The sequence below is a fragment of the Taeniopygia guttata genome, chromosome 7, assembly GCF_048771995.1.
Source record: "Taeniopygia guttata chromosome 7, bTaeGut7.mat, whole genome shotgun sequence".
Taxonomy (NCBI): Eukaryota; Metazoa; Chordata; class Aves; order Passeriformes; family Estrildidae; genus Taeniopygia; species Taeniopygia guttata.
In genome coordinates this window covers 23,463,781-23,485,334 of record NC_133032.1, presented here as the reverse complement: position 1 = coordinate 23,485,334, position 21,554 = coordinate 23,463,781, and the positions used below count along the sequence as shown (strand labels likewise).

General features: G+C 46.6%; 1 long non-coding RNA gene across 1 annotated transcript in view; it reads right to left on the bottom strand.

The window, feature by feature from the left end:
* The window catches only part of LOC140684582 (uncharacterized), a 100,001-nt gene extending 79,519 nt beyond the window's left edge, over positions 1–20,482 (bottom strand). The window contains exon 1 of the long non-coding RNA XR_012057024.1: positions 18,906–20,482. This is a non-coding gene — a long non-coding RNA (uncharacterized lncRNA). The remainder of the gene's footprint in view (positions 1–18,905) is intronic.
* Positions 20,483–21,554: the final 1,072 nt, after the last annotated feature.

The following is a 21,554-nucleotide window of genomic DNA, read 5'->3' as shown; positions in this document are numbered from 1 at the left end:
TCACCTCCCAGAGCTGGGGCAGTAGAGTTATGTTTAAAAAAAGTTTACAGTTGTACTGACTGCAAGGAAAGTCTTCAGGTACATTTGGGGTGAGAAAACAAACGCCTCCCAGTCTCACCAGTTAGCAAGAACTTGTTGTGTCCAACCCAGTGTAATCACTCTGGAGTACTTGATGTGCTCAGTACTTGCAATAGCAAACCAAACTGTGTCTCCCCAGCCACTGACCTGCCTGAAGCACCACTACCTCCAAACAGTCCTGCCCGTGCTGCCCACTGTGAGTGCCCCACATGGCTCCAGCAGAGGCGGGAGCAAGGAGCTGCAGGGCAAAGCCCACCTGGCCCCTATCAAACGTGGGGTGCCCCTGTTTGGGGGGCCTGTCCCTATGCCCCTGGCAGCTCCAGCAAGAAGAGGGCACTCATGGCAGAGCAGGCTAATACTACAGCAAACGCTGCAGCAGCATTTCCACAGCAAACTCCTGCTTGGGGCAAATTTCAAACATGACCATTGAGCCTTTGTCTGAACCTTACGTGTGGCTTTGAACTCAGCCTTTTTCTGAGCAAAAGCTCATTTACTTCAAACTGAAGCCCTCAAAGAAGAACATAATAGCCTTTCCTAAAGGAATACCAGCATGATGGGTAAGATGAGACAGGTCTCAGCCGTGGTTTGACTCATCTTTAGTCCATGAAGAACAAGAGGACAGCATCAACATTGCAGGAGCACACCTGCCCAGTTTCCAGTGGATGCTGGGAGGCCTCTGGAGACACATCCAACTGCACCTTGCTGAGATGCAGTGCCTCAAGGCATTGATGTAATGAAGACACCAGGAGAGAGGCTGGGGAATGCCTCCTGGCTGCAGGCAGGCACCTCTAACCTCCTGAACAAAAATCTGTTTTCTACTGACTGTGAATATATTACGAATTTAGGGCAAAAGAATTACCTTATGTTGTCCTCTCTCAAATGCAGCAGATTACCCTTCTAGAAATGTTGTCATAATTTTCCAGTGCATCTTCAGAAAATATCAACTTTATTTTTCAAAGTCTGAAATATTTTGAAACTCAGCTTTTCCTATTGCTGCTTAAAATTCACATAAGTTTAACACACTGAGAAGAGAACAATTTAAAAAAATTCTTATAAATAATAGCAAACACATTAAACACACTTGACCTGCTCTTGTGCTTCTCAGAGGCAACACAGGTCCTGCACTGCAGCCCCTGTGGGGTGTACACTCCTTCAGGCTGTGACAGTAACCAGCTGCAGGTTACCAGCAGACTTAGAGATGTGCTTTTCTAGAAAGATAATAATTTTTTGGACATGTGTGGCAGATGGGAGTGTTAACTCATAGTGCTAGGAGTTAACCTGATTGTATTATAATGTGATAGCTCCACAGCTAATGCCCATCAGCACTGTGGGCCATTTACTTTATCATAAAATAAAATTAATTGAGTGAAAATAAATTGCTGAGAGATACAGAAGAATTTGAGACCATATACATGAAATACATGCTAGCTCTAGTCTCCTGTGACACTTATCTTCATTAGGGAGGAAACAATTATTATTAATTCTCTCTTTAAAAATAAATATCCTGAAACTCACAAGAAGATCTACAGCACAGACTGCAGATGCTGATATGGCTACACAATCACTAAAATTTCTTTTCCTTTAAAGAAGGACTTTCAGACTCAGCAAAATGTTACAAGGGGGCTGCTGGTGCCCACATCCTGCTGAAGCCTGCTCAGAGCCCTCAGGGTGTGGGGAAGGGGATGTGGGGGGCCCTGGTGCTGCTGTGGAAGCAGAACAGCGTATCATCTGATCAGGTGAGCAGCATGCTGCTGGTTTGCAGGCACTTGAGTTGGCTAATGGGCTGCAATATTTCTAATGGAGAATGTTTATTTGACTGCATGCCTGCATTTGGCAAGTATAACAAATAATGACATTGAGGCTTATTGATAATAGTTATAATTCCACATAATGACCAATTGAGCAAAATGATGCAGACATCTCTTCTTCATCCATTATATTCCTGCCCATGAAGATTTCTCAGTTAAGGGCTGTTTATTTCTGCAGCAAGACACAGACCAGATATGAAGACTATAAACCTTCCTATTAGGACTCACTCACGTTTTTTTTCCTTCCAAGTCATTCAATGACACACTGTTTTAGGGATCAGCTTTCTGGCTGCGTGTGAGCTAGGAGTCAAAAATGCAGCCGTGATCATCGTGCCAAGTGAGACGTAACTAGCCTGTCTGGTCCTGGCTGCAAACACCCCCTACACTTCCACTTAAGAGAAGCTTTTATTTATCTTCTTACAAGTTAGTCACAAGTTCTCACAAGACGATTTTTACATGTGTTAGCAATGGCATTTTACAGGACACCATTGCTTAGTTTCTCTAAATAAAAGTAGGGCAAAATGTCTTTTCCTTTCTTTTTGAAATCAGTATAATGGCAGTCCCCCAAGCTGTCCAGCTCCATGCTGAGGAGCAGCTTGTGGCTAGCCCTTCCTAGTGCCAGCAGATGGAGGCATCAATGGACACGCCAAGAATACTGCTTCTGACACGGCCACCCCAGGTCTCTGTCGGGTCCTGCCCTGGACCCATTCCACCACTCCATCGAGGCTGAGGAAAGCCCACAGGGCTGCTTCAGCCCTCTGGTTCTGGCTTTGACAGAGCTGCAATAAAATTCACATCTACTCACAGCAAACCACACTGGCAGATTCTGCATTTACTGAGCAGTTGCCCACAGGTGCAGATGTAAGGCTTCACTTGCAAAAACACCCTGCCGAGTTCCCCCTAACACCACCTCCCCTGTTTAACTGGCACCAGACACAGACTTGTCACCTCCAGGTGACATCTCCCGCCTGGCCACTGAGAGGCTAGGTAGTAATAAACCTCCTGAAGTGCTGGGTGAGCACGAGAGACCCTTTAAACTCACAGGCATTTTACTTCATTACTGAAGACTTCATGTGCCTTTTACATGATGAGTTTTGTTCCCGTGTCTCAGGCCGCTGTACTACTCAAGGTTAATTGGATAAACTTAATAGAAATAGCCATGTTTGAAAGAGTTCCATGCATCTGCCTCCCTTTTTATAGGAAGGGGTAACCCTTGAGCACTTGACCAGTGTGCAATGACTCCAGGTAGCGAGAACCTGAAATCAGATTATATCCCCCTGCAATTCCATTAGTGCTGCCCAGTGACTGGGTGCAGTAGTGGTTACTGGGCTGCAGCACAAGGTGAAAGCTTGGTCACAATAGTCTTTGGGCACTGGTCTGAACATGCAGGAAGACAGATAAGATGCAAGGGATGTGGTTTAATTAGACCACAACTTTATTAAGTTAACTCATCTGGGATCTATCCAGCACAATTCTTTCTTTAATCACTCCCACATGGTGGAGAGTTGCCATTAGCCCTCCTGCTCCCCACAGCTGGTAACCAGTCCTGTGCTGGACTATGCCACCCAGGGAACGTACAAGGGTTAGGTCTTCCTTTTACGAGCCACCATTGCTGCCATGGATGCCATACCCAGTCCCTGCTCAGCCTGGCAGCAAAGCATCCCACTTGGCTCCCACAAGGACAGCCTGTGGCGCAGCTCCTGTCCTGCCACCAACCCCAAGGCCACAACAGCCCAAAGATGCTCCTGGCACAGAGCAGCAATGTGCAGGGACAAATGACCCCTAAGATGCAAGGGTGAATAAGCATCATGTCCTGGATTATATTTTTTTTCTAAAAATTTTCTCTTTAACCCTGTAGAAAGAGTGCAACAGCCAAAGTCTACTTTAGCAAGGGCGATCTGTTTCCAAGGGAGAAAAGAGCTAGGCTTCTTCCAGCTATTGTCCATAGCATTGCATAGCAGCCAGTGCTGTTTTGTTTTTTTTCCTCCTGATGAAATGCAGACTACCTTCCTGCATTAGAAGATTTTGGTGACTTAATTACCCAGTTGTGTGTGTTTGGGGCAAAGAGAGAGAATCCTAAATACATTACAGACATTACTCTGCACTGTCAAGTCTAGCACTAGTCACCAAACTGCAGTAAGGGGCTCTTCCCCTGTTTATGAGTGCACCCTTCCACCACCGTGTCTTAGCCCAGCAGTGTCATTCATGCTTTGATGCAGAAATATTGGCTGTGCATGGGTCACCAGCAGCCTGTTTTTCATCTCTCTAGGTGCTGAGCATGCCATTTTCCTGCCCAAAGTCAGCGCAAAAAAAATATCCTCTGAGGGCTGTCTCCACACATTGGAAGGACTTCAGTCCCCATCTAGGGTGGCACAACATGGCTAGCAGGCAACAGAACCTGCCTTGTGGTTGCTCACTGGTGCGGTGCTGTGTTTCCACAGTGTAACTTGAACTAATTTAATGTTTGTTGAGTCATGGAAGCTCCTTTTTTCTAGAAAACATCAGGGGTCAGAGGAAGAGGGCATCATCTGTTGCATGACTTTGTTGTTGTATGCTGGTTGCACTGGGAGCAGCAGCAGCATGCCCAGGATCCACCGCAGCGCCACATGTGAGGCTGCACTGCTACACAACTGTGGCTGTTCCTCCTGCCACGCGACACTTGGGCTTTGCTTTTCTCCTACACAGCATTATGACTTGTTTTTATCCTCCTGATTATTATAAGCCTTTATTTGGCTGCTGCAAACCAAGGTCTTAAACAAGCTCAAGGCTAAATTATGCTGGAAATCCTCTGAGGGAACAGAGGTGATGCCAAGCTGTGGGCTCCTGGGCAGGGCCAAGTCTCTGACTCAGCAGCTGTGTGGCATTATTTTAAGCTAACTGTATGTGTACATGCAGAGGCAGAGCACATGCATGACAGAGACCTGCAAGAGTCAGTGCCCTGTACTGAGCACTGATGCTGTGGCTGTTCTTGCTGGAGCAGCCACAATCTCCCAGTGCTTTTGGCATTTCAGTGTTTCAAAAAAGTGGAAACTTATTTTTTCTAACATGCCAAAATCTTGCTTTACCCTCTCTCCATCCTATCCCAGGGTGTTGATTCTATGTCCCTGACAAAGCAGTGTCAGTCACAGCCTCCAAGAAAGGCTGACTCCAAATCCAGCCTTTGGGAAAGGAGCCATCTGCTAGTGCCCCCATCAGACCTTGTGCTTTGAAGGACACTGAACAGACTTGTGTCTGGCAGTGAGCCCCACAGTGACATGTTGTGCTCCCCAAACCCTGTGCAGAGTTTCTTCCAGCTGTTTGTGCTTTCCCAGGCTTCTTCTTCCACTGCTAAACCAAGGTATCCAGCTCTGGTAACCTGTATTGCTCCATACAAACACAGGCAACCCACCTGTCACATCTCTTAGGTGATACAAGGCTTTCTCCCACAGAAGAATTGCATCAGGCTCTTTTTGCCAATGAGCAAGAGTAACCTCTGGAGAGCCCAGAAACCCTAAAATCTCTGACATACCCAAAACTGAGCCTGCCAGAGGAGGCCATGCCTGTGTTTGACTGTCTATGCTTTCCCACCAAGGACAATCCCACTGGCATACCCCAGGCATCATCAAGCCCCATATTGTAGTTTCATTCTGAACTCTTAAACCATCTAACAAGCTTTTGTTCTTCAGTGGAAAGTAAGTGAGGTGAAGGAGAGCAGGGAGGCAATGGTTGTGCTGCCTGCCTGTGATACTTAAGGTGCTCAAGGAACATCACTATTCCTTGACTTTTGAGCATGTTTCCACCTAAATCTTTCTGGGGGTTTATTTCTTTTCTGCTGTCCTACTGCTAACCCCTTTTTCTTCTCCCAGATGAACTTCCCTGAGCTTTTGCCTTCTATTCTCTTTGGATTCACTGCCCCGTAGAAGTCAATAGAGCTGATACCCCAAGGATATGAGCTTGCTTTGTATCTACTGCTGTCTCTAAAGAAAACACCACGTGGTATCTGCAAAAGCACACCGTCTCCTTTTAAAAAATCAGTCCATTCCACATACAGTTAATACTCCCTTGTATTTATATTGCTTGTATATTTTCCTTCTGTGTCTCTCACATACAAGCCTTTCCCTCTTGCTGTAACAGAACATTTGCCAAGAAGAAAATTAACCTTTCTCACTGAGCAGTTGAAGTTGTACAGCTCTTCCAGACCACACATTCAGCTCAATCCCTGTATGGGTCATTCATTTAAGTGCTGCACTCAATGATCCACATGGGTTCCTTCCAATCAGATTATTCTGTGACTTCTGTGGCTTGCACTGAAAGAGGACAATGTGCTGGGGCTGACACAGTGGCACACTACAGCTACAAGGACACTTGGAAGATCAAGCTCTCAATGCATCTGTTTATGACTATTTTCTTTATAATGCACAAATCTATGAGGCAGCTTTCAACTTGAGATGTATGGCTTCCAAAATACAGGGAGAGATGGACAAACACTATGTTGGCTTTGGTCAGCATTGATATACACACACCCCAGAGCCAAGACACGCCACATTTCCTTGTCCCTCCTTCAATTTTCCTCTTGCAGCTACTGATGGCATATCAGCATCTTGTCATTATGTAGGGATTTAATCTCAGCTGGCTATTTTATAACCCTTGCTTTGTCCCATCCCTAAAATTAACATCTAGCATTAACATTTTTGAATGTGACTTTAAAGTCTTCAAGCAAATATAAGCAGAGATGGACCTATGTAAAATAGGTTTCCTTGGCATGATGACAAGCCTCCTGAAATGGCAGGCATGAAGGCTGTCTCTCTTCATGGGGTACAGTGCATGCTTTGGAACTGTTTGATAGTTTTAAAATATTTCTGATGCAATGGGCCATAATGCTTTCCAGATGAGTACATGGAGTGCAAAAGGTAATGGCACAGACACTTCACTATTCTACCTCTTGTCCCTTTTCTGGCAATGTAAGAAGAATCAGCCTCATCTTATCTCTTGTTTGCTGGTAAACATGAGTTACTTGTTTCCCCTTACCCCCCTTTCACTAAACTGAAAACGTTAAATGTACCACAAACAAAACTTATGAACTTTTTTATGTGATTAAAATGGTCATAACTATCTGATGTTTCTTGCTGATTGGATCTGCCACTTCCATTTACTAGGAAAATAAATAACACATGTTTGCTGTCTTTCTAAAAGGTTCTATTTATTCTGTGGTCATTTCCCACTTATGATATTTCCAGCTTAATTTCATAAAACAGCTTTTACATGGCTAAAAAAAGGGCTCTTATTGTACATTGTCTTCAAAATATTTTGCCTTTAAGCTGTGGGCTTTTATTTGTAGGAACAACCAACCACCCTGTTTGTGAGGCCTGTATTCCTCCAAATTAAAAAGAGAAACAGCTGTATGTCTTATAAATGTCTGCAGAGCTCCAGTGAGATACTGCTGAATTGTTTGCTTCCCTATCTTCCCACAGGACATGCCTCCTAAATCCACTGCATGGAGAAAAGCATAGGTAAAAGCCAAACAAATGTTCTCCTCATTGCACATGCTTGTAGGCACAAGTCATCCATCCATCTACAGCAGAGGGTTTACAGCTACTTTTTGGGATTCACAGATATAAATATGAACACAAATAATTTGATAAAAATTAATGGACCAACACACAAGTTGATTCCATTTTCTGAGCAAGGGCTGCCCTACCTAATTTGTCAGTCATCAACAAGATGGCTAATTAGAGCCATCTCTTTGCATTTTATTAAAAGACATTTTTCTTCAAGCCCCAGCCAGCTGAATTCAGGGGATTTGTTAATCTCCATCTCTCATTCATTGACCTCTCCAGTTAAACAGGTGGCAGAAAGGTTTTAAATTACTCAGTATCAGAGCTAAAAGGGGAAAATTTGAGAACAGGAGGGACTTTAAATTTGAGACTCTGGGCAAAAAATAAAATGAAAATTAAGAAAGATTCATGGCTGGTTTTGTTGACAGCAACAACTAATACTTCTGAGCTGATTTTTAGCCTGCCTCACAATCCATGAGCGCTTCAGGTGGGTCACCATTTGCTAGCTGCTAACAAACACCCACTGTGTACTCAGGCTTCTCTAGGTCCCACAGGGCACTCCTGGGGGCTGAGGGCTGGTCCAGGGTCCTGGTGAGGGATGTGAGCTGCAGGGCAGCACATCAGCTCTCACACATGCCTACCTTGTGCAGAGCTGCCTGTTTTACAAGATGGGCTGCGTTGTGTTCACACATAATGACGAGCAGATTCGAGCCCTAAATCTGGAGAGCTCAACAGCTACCCCCAAGTCAAACAGGAACAGAGACAATGCATAACTGAAATGGCAAGTCATGGGATAATTAAATTATTTGTGACAGTAAACCAAAATAGAAAGAAACAAAAAAATCCTAAAACAAACAAACAAACCAGACAGAGCCATATGCTCCCATGCGCTGCACACCGCAAAGAGTTATTGCAACACAGCACAGAGACCCCACAGCCCCGGCCAATGGCTGTGCCAAGCGAGAGCCTCCACAGAGCTCCAGCACAGAGGCGAGGCACAATTTGGGCACATGCAGGCTGGAGCCACTGGTGAGCCCCTCCATCCCACACACGTGCAGAGATGTGTGAAGGCTTGGGGCTGCAGCTTTGCTGGGGAGGATGCTGGCGCTTGCCTCCTTTAACCAACTCAGAAGATGAAAGGCAACAAATAGGCTCTTCTCTGATAGCAGCACAGGGGCCCCAGGGTGATACAGGTGAATTCTTTCATAACAACCCACCTGTTGGTTGTGCTGGGAGGGCTCAACCACCAGTGCTGTGCTATTAATTTGCTCCCCTGGCCCAGAACAGTGCTGCACTGAGATGTGTGGAGCACAAGGCTCTGCTCTCAGGAGCACTGATTCCCATCTCCCCTCCGGCTACCAGCTGTACAGGCATCAATACAGCCATGTCAGCGGGCAGCTGCTGTGTGACTGCCCTGCCAGCAGCACCACACGCCCCAGCCCTGGTCCCCCTCCAGAGAAGGCTGAGGCCTCTGCAACGTGCTTGTTCCTGAATGATAGGCACCGTTTGGCATCCAGTGATTAATGCTAGCAGATGGTAAAAGCCCAAAAAGCCAGGGAAAAAGTTCCTAGGATCTGTTCAGTGAAGTAGATTAAAGAGAGCTGAACTGACAAACAAACTCCAAATAAATCAAGTTTCTGCAGATGATCCAAAACCCATCCATAGTTTCTGTGGACGGATGCTTGAGAAGTTTTCAGCAGGCAGCAATCAGCCCCCATTCACAGGCAGGAAGGGACCAGCAACTGCTTTCGTGTCAGTCCCACTGTGGCCACCTACGACTTGGTATAAGCCTTTAAAAAAGCCTTCAGGAAAGGCATGCAAAGGCTGTGAAGGGGGTTTCTGGGGGTAAAGGGCAGGCTGAGGAATGCAAAGGGACATGGGGTGAGGGGCTCTGGTGACCACACTGCCACCAGTGGCACTCACTGCTGCCAGGTCACAGGGCCAGCTTCGCTCCTGTGTGTATATCCATGTGCAGTTTCCTTTTTGAAACTGATAACTTGCAGAGTAGGAATATAGAAATATGGTAATGTTTATAGGCGACAGCAGCCTCCACCTTCGGATGTTAATTATACATTAGAACTGGACAAATTATTCATTGGGAACAGTTTGGGCTCAGGGGAAAGAAAACAGTTTTCTCCTCTAAATACTGCAACCAAAGTCTTTGTCAGAGCACTTAAAATATATAGAGAGGATTTGTGTGCACACACTTTACAGCATAGCTATATTTATGACCAATGTGATCTGCCTGCTAACTCAAGTTCATGTGAGGGTCCAACTTTACTCATATATAAACTGCTCAGAATTATTCAGGTATGTTATTCTTCCAGCACGCTCCCTGCCATGCTGGATTTGCAGCTCTTGGCTCTAACTTGTGTGCCTGAACCTATTCCCCCTAGAAGTAATATTGTCTGGGAGCTGGGTTCCTGCATTTCAGGAAAGGGTTGCTGGGCTTTCCCACCCAAGACAAGCATTTGTCATGGAGTGTCTTCAGACACGTACAAAAACCTCAACAAAAACATTCTGATAATGAGTCAGCAGAGGGTGTCCACATTTAATGTTGGCTCAGGTATCTCAATCACTTTCAGAGGTATTTGTCCCATCACCAGCAGCTGAACCTCAAGCTGCCCAGGAAAGTTGCAGCTTCATCAGCCTATCTGAAGCCACCTCACTCCCTGTTCTGCCCACATAAGCGCAAAACCTCAGACATTGTGGTCCTATTCTTTGACTGGGTTTCCTTGAGTGGTGAAATCCCATTTTAACTATGCAGCAGTCTCAGAATTACTTTAGCACATGAAAAATTATTGCTACCGCTAAATTTTGTAGATTTTAGGAAGGCAAGGCCCTTATATGTAAATTGCTTGATGTTTTGAGGAGAGAAGAAGGGGAAGAAAACTAACAGCAGGAAGGAAATTTGGGAGGAAATTTTGTCATGAATTAAATTTAAAGGAAAGAAACCCCAATACTAAAATAGAACAGAGTAAGATATTTACAGCTTAATGCTTTTTTAAGTCAGCAGAACAAAACTCTGGTTTTCCTTATTGACTGTTAACCACAATAACATCAGACTTGCTCAATTTCATCTTTGTTCCTTTAATATTGGGATTTTTTATTTTATTGACAAGGAAACATCCAGTTTTCTGGCTGGAGCCCATTATGTAAAGAAAGCATAAAAGGATTCATTACTTTTTAACTACTAGCAGGGAAGCAAACAGAAGAACTGTATTCTTTTTGGTGAGTTCAGCAGCTGGTAGCATTAGCGTTTCAAGCACCACATTTGTAATATCTCATCTCTGAAACTCTTTGAAAGCACATCCGTGCAGGATCTGATGCCTACGTCATGCACACATGTACGTGTGGGGGCTGACGTACATTACAAATGATGCATTTGCCAGCACACAAGGGACTGCACCGCATCCTCCTTCCATCAACTGGCAATGTGGGTTAGAGCACAAATGCTGGGATTCAGTCACCTCGTTGGGAATTCAGACTGGTTCTCCATGCACTCTCCTGGTTGCAGTGGGACCCAATGCAGCTGAGCCAATGGGACATGCTTTGGTCACTGTGCCTGTGCCACAATGGCAATCCTCTGGGCCCAGCCGTGAGAGCCATGCCTGACCTGCCTCTTGGGAAAAGGAAACCAGAAAAAATAGCAGGGATGTTCAAGGAGACGTGCCCTTCCCTTTCTCCGCAAACAGAAATCCTACTCCTAACGCATCTCTCCACAGCATCTCTTTTCTCAGAGGCTAAATATTACAAAGGTTTGGCATATAGGACATTTTAGGTTAGGTTTTGGGGTTTTTTTTTGAACCCACACAGTAATTAAACCAGTCGGTTAAGCAGCAGAAGAGAGAATCTGCCTCGGGGCTGAGGGCTGTGGAATACCATTCCCACCAGAGACTAAACACTGCAAACCACTCTGCTGGTAATGGATGGGCATTTTAAAGGAGGCAAATGATAAACAGCGAAGGAGCGTAATTGGTGCTGTTTGTTGTGCACTGGCTGATGAAATGCCAGCGAAACTGAGTCGCTTCAAAATGACATGTTTATGTGACATCAAAGAGGCTGAGCTGACTTCACGTTATATCTGTGACAAATGTATATATTGGATTGCTGTTTGCCATTTAGACCTCCTCTGATTACTTCTCATTGTAAAGAGAAACATTTGCGATTCTGCTCACTTGGTAAATCTGTAGAGTGACTTGTTAGCAACACATGCAGGGAAAGTTGTTGAAAAGCCCTTCTGGGCCTACCGTAGTAAATATGTATTCACACACCCGATAACGTGCTGCCGCTTGTTGCCTGAAAGACGAATGCAGAGAGTGCTGCACACAGCAGTGCTTCCACACGTGCTCCCAAACCAACTATTTGCACTTCAGGCACTAAACTCAAGCCACCACCACCTCCTCCTCCCTAGACCTTCTTGCAACCCCACTTCATGTGCTTCTGCCCCTCAGACATCAGGAAAGTTTGCTTTGCTGCCTGGCTGAAATGCTAGGATTAAATTGTCCTGGGGAATGGAAAATAAGCAATTGGATTGGGAAGAGTTAGAAGCAAAAAATTGTTTGCCTTTCCCAAACACGTGTCTCTTGCCTTTAGGGAGAAAACAAAAGTCTAAGGAAGTATTCAGCACTGGTATATCCTGGAAGGGCTGGGATTTTTCCCAATCCCAGAAGCCCTCCCTCTGGCAGTGGGGTGGGATGCAGCATATGTCAGCAGAGCAGAGTTTGCAAGCATTGGAGCTGACACAGCTTGATGGCAAGCTGGGAGGTGGCACAGGTGGGGATTCCCAGCCACCTGATCATCCAGGTACCACTTGCTACCAGGTCCCCTTGATAGCTGTGGCTGCTGCTTGGATCCCTGGGTATCCCGTGGCCTCATGGCTCAGTTGGTCACAGTTGCAGAGTGAAGTGTCCCTGTGCAGGGAGGCTGTGGGGCAGCTGGAAGGAAGCTGAGCAACCTGGGAATCCAGGCAAGCCTCTGTGGTAAAGGTCACCTTTGATGCATTCCACCATTTCTTGTGCTTACTAACAAGCAGGTAACATGTTCAGGCTGAAAGGAGCATGTTGTCATTGTGATGCTTGAGCATGTGCTTCACCAAGAAAACTAACAGCTCCCACAAAGCAAGGGAGCAGGATGCAGGGGGGAGAAATACATCTCCAACTGCTAATTCCTAGCCAGCCATTACACTGCTGGGTTAATGGCACCTGCCAGGCTCACAATCCTGGGCAGACACAGACAACTCCTCTTCATCTTTCGCTCCCTCAAAAGACACTGCTCATCAATCCTGGATAAGGAGAGCCTTGGAAGATGCTGCCCAAAGCATTCCTAGCAGTACTGCAGGCCAGGGTATCACAGGAATGACAAGAAGAAATATCTGGAGCCAAACACAGCATCATCTGATGATAGCAAGGGGGAGAGAGAGAGAGCACAAGACAGTCACCTGCAATCTTCCTGGCTCGAGAGCAGTTACTGGCCACAGGGTGTTTGTCCCCAAGCAAGGAATGAAAGGAAAGGAACAGCAATTGCTTTGTGCTGGGGCCAGCTTGAGAAGCAGCTTTCCTCTGAGGACAAGTGAAAGAGAAGAGACTGAGAACATTTCATTATTAGCTGAACATCAGCAGATATGGAGCCTTCAAATCAATTTAAAAAACAAACAAAACCCAGTGACACAGCTAACAGCCTTGCACCATGTACTGCTTCATGTGCAAACTGTGGGAAAGCAGGGTTTGAGCCCAAGAACAAAGCATCAGCTTGGGAAAGAACAGCACCCCCCTCTCTCGAGGGACTCGGAGCTGGTCCACAGGTCCAGCTGTGGTGTCATGGCAGTTCCCTCACCCTCGGCACAGGGAAGGCATCTAACAACAGCTGAATGCACCACACAGCTTCCCCCTGCCTCTGTGAGTCCATACATAAATAGAGAAAAGATTTTCAAGCTGCTTTTTATTACTTCTGTTATGTTTTAGCCTTCCTTTCCCCTCTGCCCCTGCCAGCCCCTCCGTTTGCCCGGCAGGCAGCGAGTGGGGCTGGCTGCTGTCACCCTCCTCACCGCAGCACCGCTGCTCTGGCAACAGGCAGCGCCTCCGCTGTCCTCCGAGAGGGCACAGGCTGCCAGGACAATGAAGTCCCAGCCTCAGGGCCTGCAGCACTCTCTTCCCACTATCTGGCCAGGCTTCTATGTTTTGTTTTGATCTTCTTGGCTTTTTTTTTTTTTTTTTTAAGGCATGTTGATGATTATCATACTAGAGGAATGCACTAAATACATAGCATAACTGGAGGAAGGAATTATTGCTGGGGGAATGTATAACATGTGTGTGCACAGCTCTGTAATGTTATTCCTGTCTCATTGATAAACCTGGGCAGATTTCAGAGGCAGATATATTTGTAAATATTGCAGGGAGCGGACTGTCTTTGAGCTGACATCCAGACAGGGGCTCAGGAAAGCAACCCACACCCGATCTTTGGTGTTCCCCACACAGGGCAGCCACATCTCTGGGCCTCAGGAGGGGAGAGGTAGCATCTTCCACACCAACCACCACCCAAATAGTCTGTGCAACCTTGTCTGCACATATTCATATTTGATAGCACCTTCTCCTGGGGGGCAGTGGGGGACTTTTGCCACTAGAGAAAAACTTACATTCTTCAAATTAAAGCAGAGATCTTAATTTACCTCTCTTTACAGACACACCTTCATTTCAGCCAGTAGGATTCACAAAACCTCATTTGTTACAGGGAAGAAATGAGAAACCTGGATGCTTTCTGCATTCACATGGATAAGGACTGAGGCTTAGTTTATTCTTAAACCAATGCCATTGCAACAGCACCACACCGCCACTCCTACCTCCTGCACAGGTGAGAGAGAACCTGAAGCCCCAGCTATGCTCTGGCTCACCCATCATCACCAGTCTTCCTGCTGGTCTTCCCTGGACCACTCCAGGAGTGCTGCTTCCCTTGTCCCCACCAATGCATGGCAGGCTGTGAACAGCTGACTGGCACCATCCCTGCTGCAAGTTGCCCTGTCACTGCCAGAGCCTGCAGAGTCCAAGCACCAAGGCCCCCATCACTCTGCTGTAGGCCAGATCTTGGTCTTCTACTTATTAGATACCACTTTTTCTTCCAGCCCATAGTACACACAACACAAATCTGCAATATTTCCAGTCACAGTCAGTCACCAGAGATGAAGCTCTAGGCCTCTGTACAAAGCTTGCAGAGGGGTAAACACATGTGGGGCCCAGAGCAGGTATGATGGTTGCTGCAGGCCCCTCCTGGCAGAGGAGATGGCTTTGCGCTTGTGTAACATGTGGCACCAATGGAGCTGCGATGCTCAGGAGTGCCAGGACTCCCCTCCACAGCTTTGTGCCTGCAGCAGCCTGCACCAAGGAAACAGTGCTCTCCCAAACACAGCCCTGCCTCCTTGCCTCTGCAGGGCACCTCCAGATTTGGCCTAGCGAGCATGTTTACGGGTGGGTTATAAATAATTGCGCATGTTGACACGCGATTGTTAATATGTCTGTTGCTATTGACTCAATAAGGAGTAAGATGTTTCCCTTCTCCTTGGCGCGGCACTTTGCCTGTTTGTTTCTGGCTGGCGCCGAGCGCAGAGCAGGGGAGAGACTGCCAGCAGCGCTTGGCCATGCCCGCGCCGATCGGCAATGGGCTGCACGTTGGATCCTGCAGACTGAGCTGGGACAGCACTAAAAGCATGTCAGACTACTTGGCTCCTCCTATGAGTTTTGAAGCAAAGCATTTTTCTGAGATTAGGAATATTTTGCTAAACTTTGAGTTCCTTCCTCCCCAAAGCTAGGGAGCTCAATGCTTCTCCATGGGCACTTCATTTTCCACGTCAGTTCACACCAAAGGCCATAGGTCCTGAAAAAACCTTTTCCTTCCTGGCACGAACACAGCTGCCATGTGCTTGTGCTAAAACTGGGACACCAATACCCGCATCCTGCCCAGCACCCTCTAGCATGGGACTTTGCCCTTGTCACCCGTGAGGGACAGTGACATAGTGTCACCTCACAGCAAGGCACCCTGTGTTGCACTCTTCACTTGAGCTGGTTCAGCACATCCCTCTGCCCATGGGAATGGTGTTTAAACACTTTCAGCCACCAGCAGTAGCACTTTGGGAAGCCTCATCCAGATTCGGGAATGCAGGTTATTCCTCTCTACCAAGACCCACTCTAATACCCTTGCTGCCCAGCAGCCTGTGGGCCTCATTTCAGTCCTGCAAGAGCTCTGCATCTTCTAGGGCACTTTGACAGTTGAAGCAAAAAAACTGCAATATCAGAGCCTAATAAGAGAACAAGTGTGCTGAAAGCACCATGTGGACCTTTAGCTGGGGATGGGGGAGAAGAAATAACCCTGACATTCAATAACATGTTGTTAAAATATTTTAGATTTTTTTCATGATATGATTTGTTAAAGAGGCAAGATTTATGCAACTATACTATTTACTTTCCAGTCCTTTCTGGTACTGCTATGCTCTGATAGCTGATTTCAGTCAAAATTAATGCCACTGAGGAATCTCAGATGTACCAAATTCCTAGAAGCCTCAAGAAAATATGCAGAGAGACTTGAACTGCTATCCCCTCTGAAAAATAAGACTGCCATGTAAAATCGCCCATGCTATTAGATACCCCAAATCCTGCATGGGAAAGCAATGCTATACTCAAGCTACCAGAAAAACTTTTATCAGGATGAGCACAAGATAATAATGCCATGGGAGAGAGCACCAGTGAGAAAACAGGATTCCTAAGTGCTGCTGCTCTTGCAGCATTTTCCCCTCTTAAAAACTGAATAACCAAGAGGCTCTTTCTCCAGCCTTCTGTTTGTGCTCTTTTTGGATTGCCTTTCTCTAGCTGCTTACTCACAGCCCAGGTTACTGTCTTTAATACTGCACAGCATCCCTGAGAGCCCAGGACTAAGAAGGATTAAGAGGGCTTTGGCTGTGACTTGGCAACTGCACAGCTGCATGTTCCAAGAGTAGAGAGAACAGGAGGAAAAAGCTGCTGTCCGTGTTAGCCTGTAGCCTCAAATTTTTGTTTATACTACTTATGAACAGTCAGGTGTGAGCTGAGAGCTCAGCAATCAGCCCTGACACTCTCCCTACCTGTGACTGGCACTCCTCAGCACTGAGGGGCAGCTTGGTACAACTCCACATAGTTATCAGCAGTAAGCAAATGGCTTTTGACTAGAGATGAGGAGTAGTCACTGCCCAACAGCAACTGAAGGCCAATGCCAGCAGTGCTTCCAGAAAGCAGGAAAGGATGCTACACCAGCAGCTCACTGCCTCCCCTTCCAAACAGGCTAAGGACTCCACAAAGCCATGGCAGAGTTGAGCATCCCACGTTTTTAATTTACTGCCCAGATGTGCAGAGAGCTGGATCAGGCTGCTGGAGCTGCACCTCAGCAGCTCCAGTGTTTACTGGGCCTGCTTTTGAATAAACCCATGTGCTGGCCCCGCTGGACCCAGACACATCACCCAAGCTCCATTTAGAGCAGGAAGGAGGCAAGGAGTCAGAGGAGCTCCCTGTCTTCCCCAGCAGCAGGTAATGCTCTATCCTGAAGCTGTGCCATGCTCAGAGCAGGGCAGCAATGGCAACGAGCAGGGGCTGTGGGTACACAGGGTTGTCTGCCAAGTCTAGTAAGTACTGTGCCCTCCCTGTTGTTTTCCTTCAGAGAGGGACAAGAAGGAATTATTATGTCTTTTCCCTACACAGGCAGTACAAGGTGCAATGAGGTACTCTTAAGCTTAGCTTCCACTTTCCTGCCCCAAGGATGTTTCCTTTAATGCTGTAGATGAGTGGAGTTATCCAGTCACTTTGGCACCTCCCTTACAGCCATCTGTGTCCTTTCTGTTGTGCCACTCTGAACAATACAAGTGCTGCCATTCCTCCTGCGTAGCCTTTCCTCTTCTCCACCAACACAGACTGGCCAGCCAACCGTTCCAGTCAACCACATCAATCCTCCTGCCACTCACAGTCATCTCGAAGGCATTTACTATAGAAATAATGCACAAAACACTTTTACATATTCTGATAACATCCCACGCACATTCCCCTGCAAGTTGTAAGCTCTTTGAAAGAGACACACAGATGCTCCCATTGCACAACACACTTGTACCACAGGGCAGGAGTAGCCCTGCATGCTCAAACAGGGCTGGAAGACTGTGTGCTGCCCTTCTGGGCAAGCTGGGCTGCCAGGCTTTCAGGGTACAGCCCAGAGGGGACCAATACTGGTCAAAGGAATTGGGACTCCCACCTTCCATCCAAAGCCTATCTGGGGCTTTGGATGGACATAACTGCAGAAGGGTGTAAGACACAGCTAGATCATGCATTTGAGCCAGGGTCAGCAACTATATGTTGCTCCATTTTTAGGGCGTTCTCAGCAAAAGCATGCTTCAGAAAAATAAAGCAGCCTCAACAACTGATTTTAGTTTAGTGGTAACAGCTCCACAGGTGTGGAATAGGGTTTTAAAGAAAAATAAGGTCTGCACCTCTTAATGAAACTTAATTGGTTCCATCCACAGCTCCCCATAGCTATTGAATTCATTGTACACCTATGTTTTATGCATAATGACTTTTCTATCTGGTATCAGACAGTAATCATTCCAGAAGGCAAAAATCTCAAAATAACCACAATATATGCATACAGAATACATTTAAAAGAAAATCTAAATTGACTGTTCAGACCTTCCCTCACTTGCCAGTGGATCTTCTCCAAACAGAAGGCATTCCAAGTCGGCGTAGGAAATGCTAAGATAGCATGCTTTCCATATTGTGTTATCGGAGCGTCTTCCAAAAACTCAAGCTTTCCCATACAACAAAATGTCATGAAGAAGGTTTTACTCCAGTCTGCGTATCACAGGCTGTACATACTGCTTTAGCTACTGTAAGGTTGGCAAGCAAAGCTTGTAATGACTTGAAGTACAGTTTAGGAGCAGAAAAACTTTGCTTCAGAGCCACTTGCTCACACTGTCTGATTTTCATTAGGAGGGGTTTGTGTGCCTGTGTTTTTTCCCCCAGGAATGAAGACAGAGATAAATGTCAGAGGGGACTTTTTGGGTTTCAATTCACTGCATGGAGCCTTATTAATTGAGCTGATGTTGTACTCACAATGAAAGGAGGAGTTTCCCAGAACCAGCTAGCCTGGCTGAACTGAGAACTAGGTCAGACCCTGGCAGCAACAACGCACTTCAGAGCACAGTAAGCATCTTGGTTTTAAAAACAGATTTTACACCCAAGCACATAGCTTCCCCCTCTCCCTCTTATTAACATCACTTGCTCTCATTTCTGTTTTCACAAGGCCATCAAGAAGCAGTCCTTGCAAAGCTTCACTCAGGCACTATCACAGCAAAACCACTACAGCTGGGTTCAAACAGTACAAAAGGCTGTAAGTAGTATTAGTACGAGGAAGCCAAGCATAACAACCCACCAGAACACCACAAAACAACCCACCTGGCCACAAATACATGCTCACACTGTCTTACCTGACAGAGTCCAAACCACTCAGTGGTCTTCATGCAGCATCTCTACTCCTGCCGCAGCAGTGGCAGGTGGGCAACAGGGAACCTGGGATACAGCCAGGAAGCCTTTGCTGTACATCTCCCTGCTGGGGCCAGTTGGTGCAACTCAGTCCTTCTCACTGCTGTATGTCTTCTGCAGGTCAGCCTCAGCTTCCTTCCTCTGAGCTTCAGCTGAAATTATTGCAAAAAAATGAGCTCACTCAGAGGTTAACTTGGAGCACCTGATGCCCAGGCCCTGTTAGGCACCTCCAAGGTCTAAGTTCAGACCTCGTAGCTGCCTCTGCTCTAACAAGCCTAGTACTGCCCTGTGGTGTTCTGGCAGGACACCCAGTCTGCTCTGTGTGTGTCTGTGCAGATGAAGATCCCTGGGGGCTTGGCTCCTCTGCCACACTGATAATGCTGTGTACATCAGTCAGGGCAGTGTGGGTATAGATCCTACAATCGGGCCCAGGCAAAAGGAAGAGGAAAGAGTTTCCCTAGAAACTCAGTCTTTGGCACATTGATGCAAATTCTGGGTGAAACAAAATATGCTATAAAGTCTTTAATAAAAATCCATTTACCCAAATAAAGTTCTCATTTTCCTTTTTTTTTTTTTTTTTAACTGTCAAAGAATTTGACAAATTTGATCAGATCATATCACTGAGCTGAAAGTGTGAGTTCTGGGAATGAGCTATTTGCATCACTGTAGCTCCCCACTTACAGTTTTGGGCTTGCTACATGCCCCCCTCTCTGCCTACTCTGCTATTACAACCCATCTGATCTCACTTTGGGTGGAAAAACACACTTCTGCAGGCACAGAAATCTTCACAGCAAAAAGGCTGAGTTCTTGTCCACAGCCCAAATGGGGCAGGCTGGGTGTCCTGTCTTGCCCCTTCTGGTGCTTCCAGAGCCCCAGCTCAGCCCGCACTGCTTAGTGGCAGAGCCCCCGTGTGCCAAGCTCCACACAACACAGATGCCAGCTGCAAGTTGTGTGCTTAAGTGTAAATATGTGTGCAGATACGTTTGCTTGCAAAGGTGTGGGCACAAAATTTGGCTGAGCAGCTGTTTGACCCAAGCCCCAATTAGACAGAATGGCATAAGGTAGCTCTTTCTCCTGGAGGCACATGGCAGTGAGTAAATACATGTTTCTCTCTCTCAAAAGTGAGGGTCATGTGCAAGGTCCAGCTTGGCAGAGTCACCATGACTACATGTCTGCCACAGGAACAGCAACAGTGACCCTCTCCACTGCCCTGGCACAGAGAGGTGCTGCCAGCTTCTCATGGTTGTCTTCCATCAGAAGATGTCACGTGAAACTCTCACACACACACGTGTTGCTCGCAGGCTCCAGCTCCCACCTCTGCTGGAAAGCAGCCACTCCTCAGAAGAAACCCCACTCAGCAGTGAATAACAGCTGCTTTTGTGAAGACCAAAGTACTGCTCTCATTTATTTATTTTCCCTGTGCTCAACAAATGCTCTGATGACAGGAGCAGGACAACCAAAAACTCCCCTTTCCCTCCAAAATGCCACATTTCCTCAGGACAGGGCACCACTACAGCCCAGGTGTTTTTCTTCCAAGCAGCAAATCCTGGCAACTTTTCTGAGAGGTTTGAACACTCCAAGTGGTGATGCACAAACACCCTCCAATGCTGAGCAGTCCTTAGATAAGCTTTTTTCTAGGAAAAACTGAGGATTTGAAAGGAAGCACTGCAGCAAAGCTCCCCAGACACAGCTGTCACCCACCGTGGCAGCTGCAGCCACGGCTGCTCACCTCCCGCTAAAGCAGGAGCCCACAGCTCGTACGTGGCAGCGCTCTGTGTCACCCACCAGTGCCATGGCATGAAAATGCCCACAGCTTTGTTGATGTGCCTGCCTTGCCTGTTAGAGAAGAAGAATACAAATAGCCATGGTGTGGCTCTTAACAGTGTCACTCTGGGGACAACTGGAGTGTTCTGAGGCATAATACTGTGGGCGAGTTTTTCAGGTCATCTACATGTGCTCACCTGTGGATTATGAGCTGATCAGTGCAAGCAAGTTTCTAGAATAATTCTGATGTAAAACTGAGTATTCTGGAAAAAAGCTTGCGGTTTCAGAGGTGGTGGTAGCACTTGGTTATCAGTTCATTCTTGTTTTGAGCCCTGTTGCCCAAGAAGTCAGTGTGTCAGAGAGTCCTCAGGCCTGGGATGAAAAATGAATGTGTGTCCTTTCAAACCCCTCAGGATGCCCTGAGACATCCATCTCCTCTCACCAGGATCACTGTGCTCCTGCAGACAAACAGTGTGCTGTTTGTCAGATGTGAGATCTGAGAAGACATCCAAGCAGGAGAGAAAAGCTGGCAGCTTCACTTGAGTGACTTCTGGTGGGAAGAGGGAAGATGGTGATGGGGAAACAGTTTCAACAGCTGCTCTGAGGTGAAAAGCAGCAGAGTGGAGGAGGAAGAGAATATATAGAAGGAAATACCTTGGTGTCCTTCAGAAGCCTGTTTTTTTCTTAAGGGACCCAAACCAGAAGGTATTTCCACCAACCAAATCAGGAGTCTTGCAATACTGCACAGCCTGGAATTACCCCTGCCTTGTGGAGGGTTTGCTTGCTCAGCTCCTCAAAATGACCTTAAAATAATTGTACAACCCATTAAA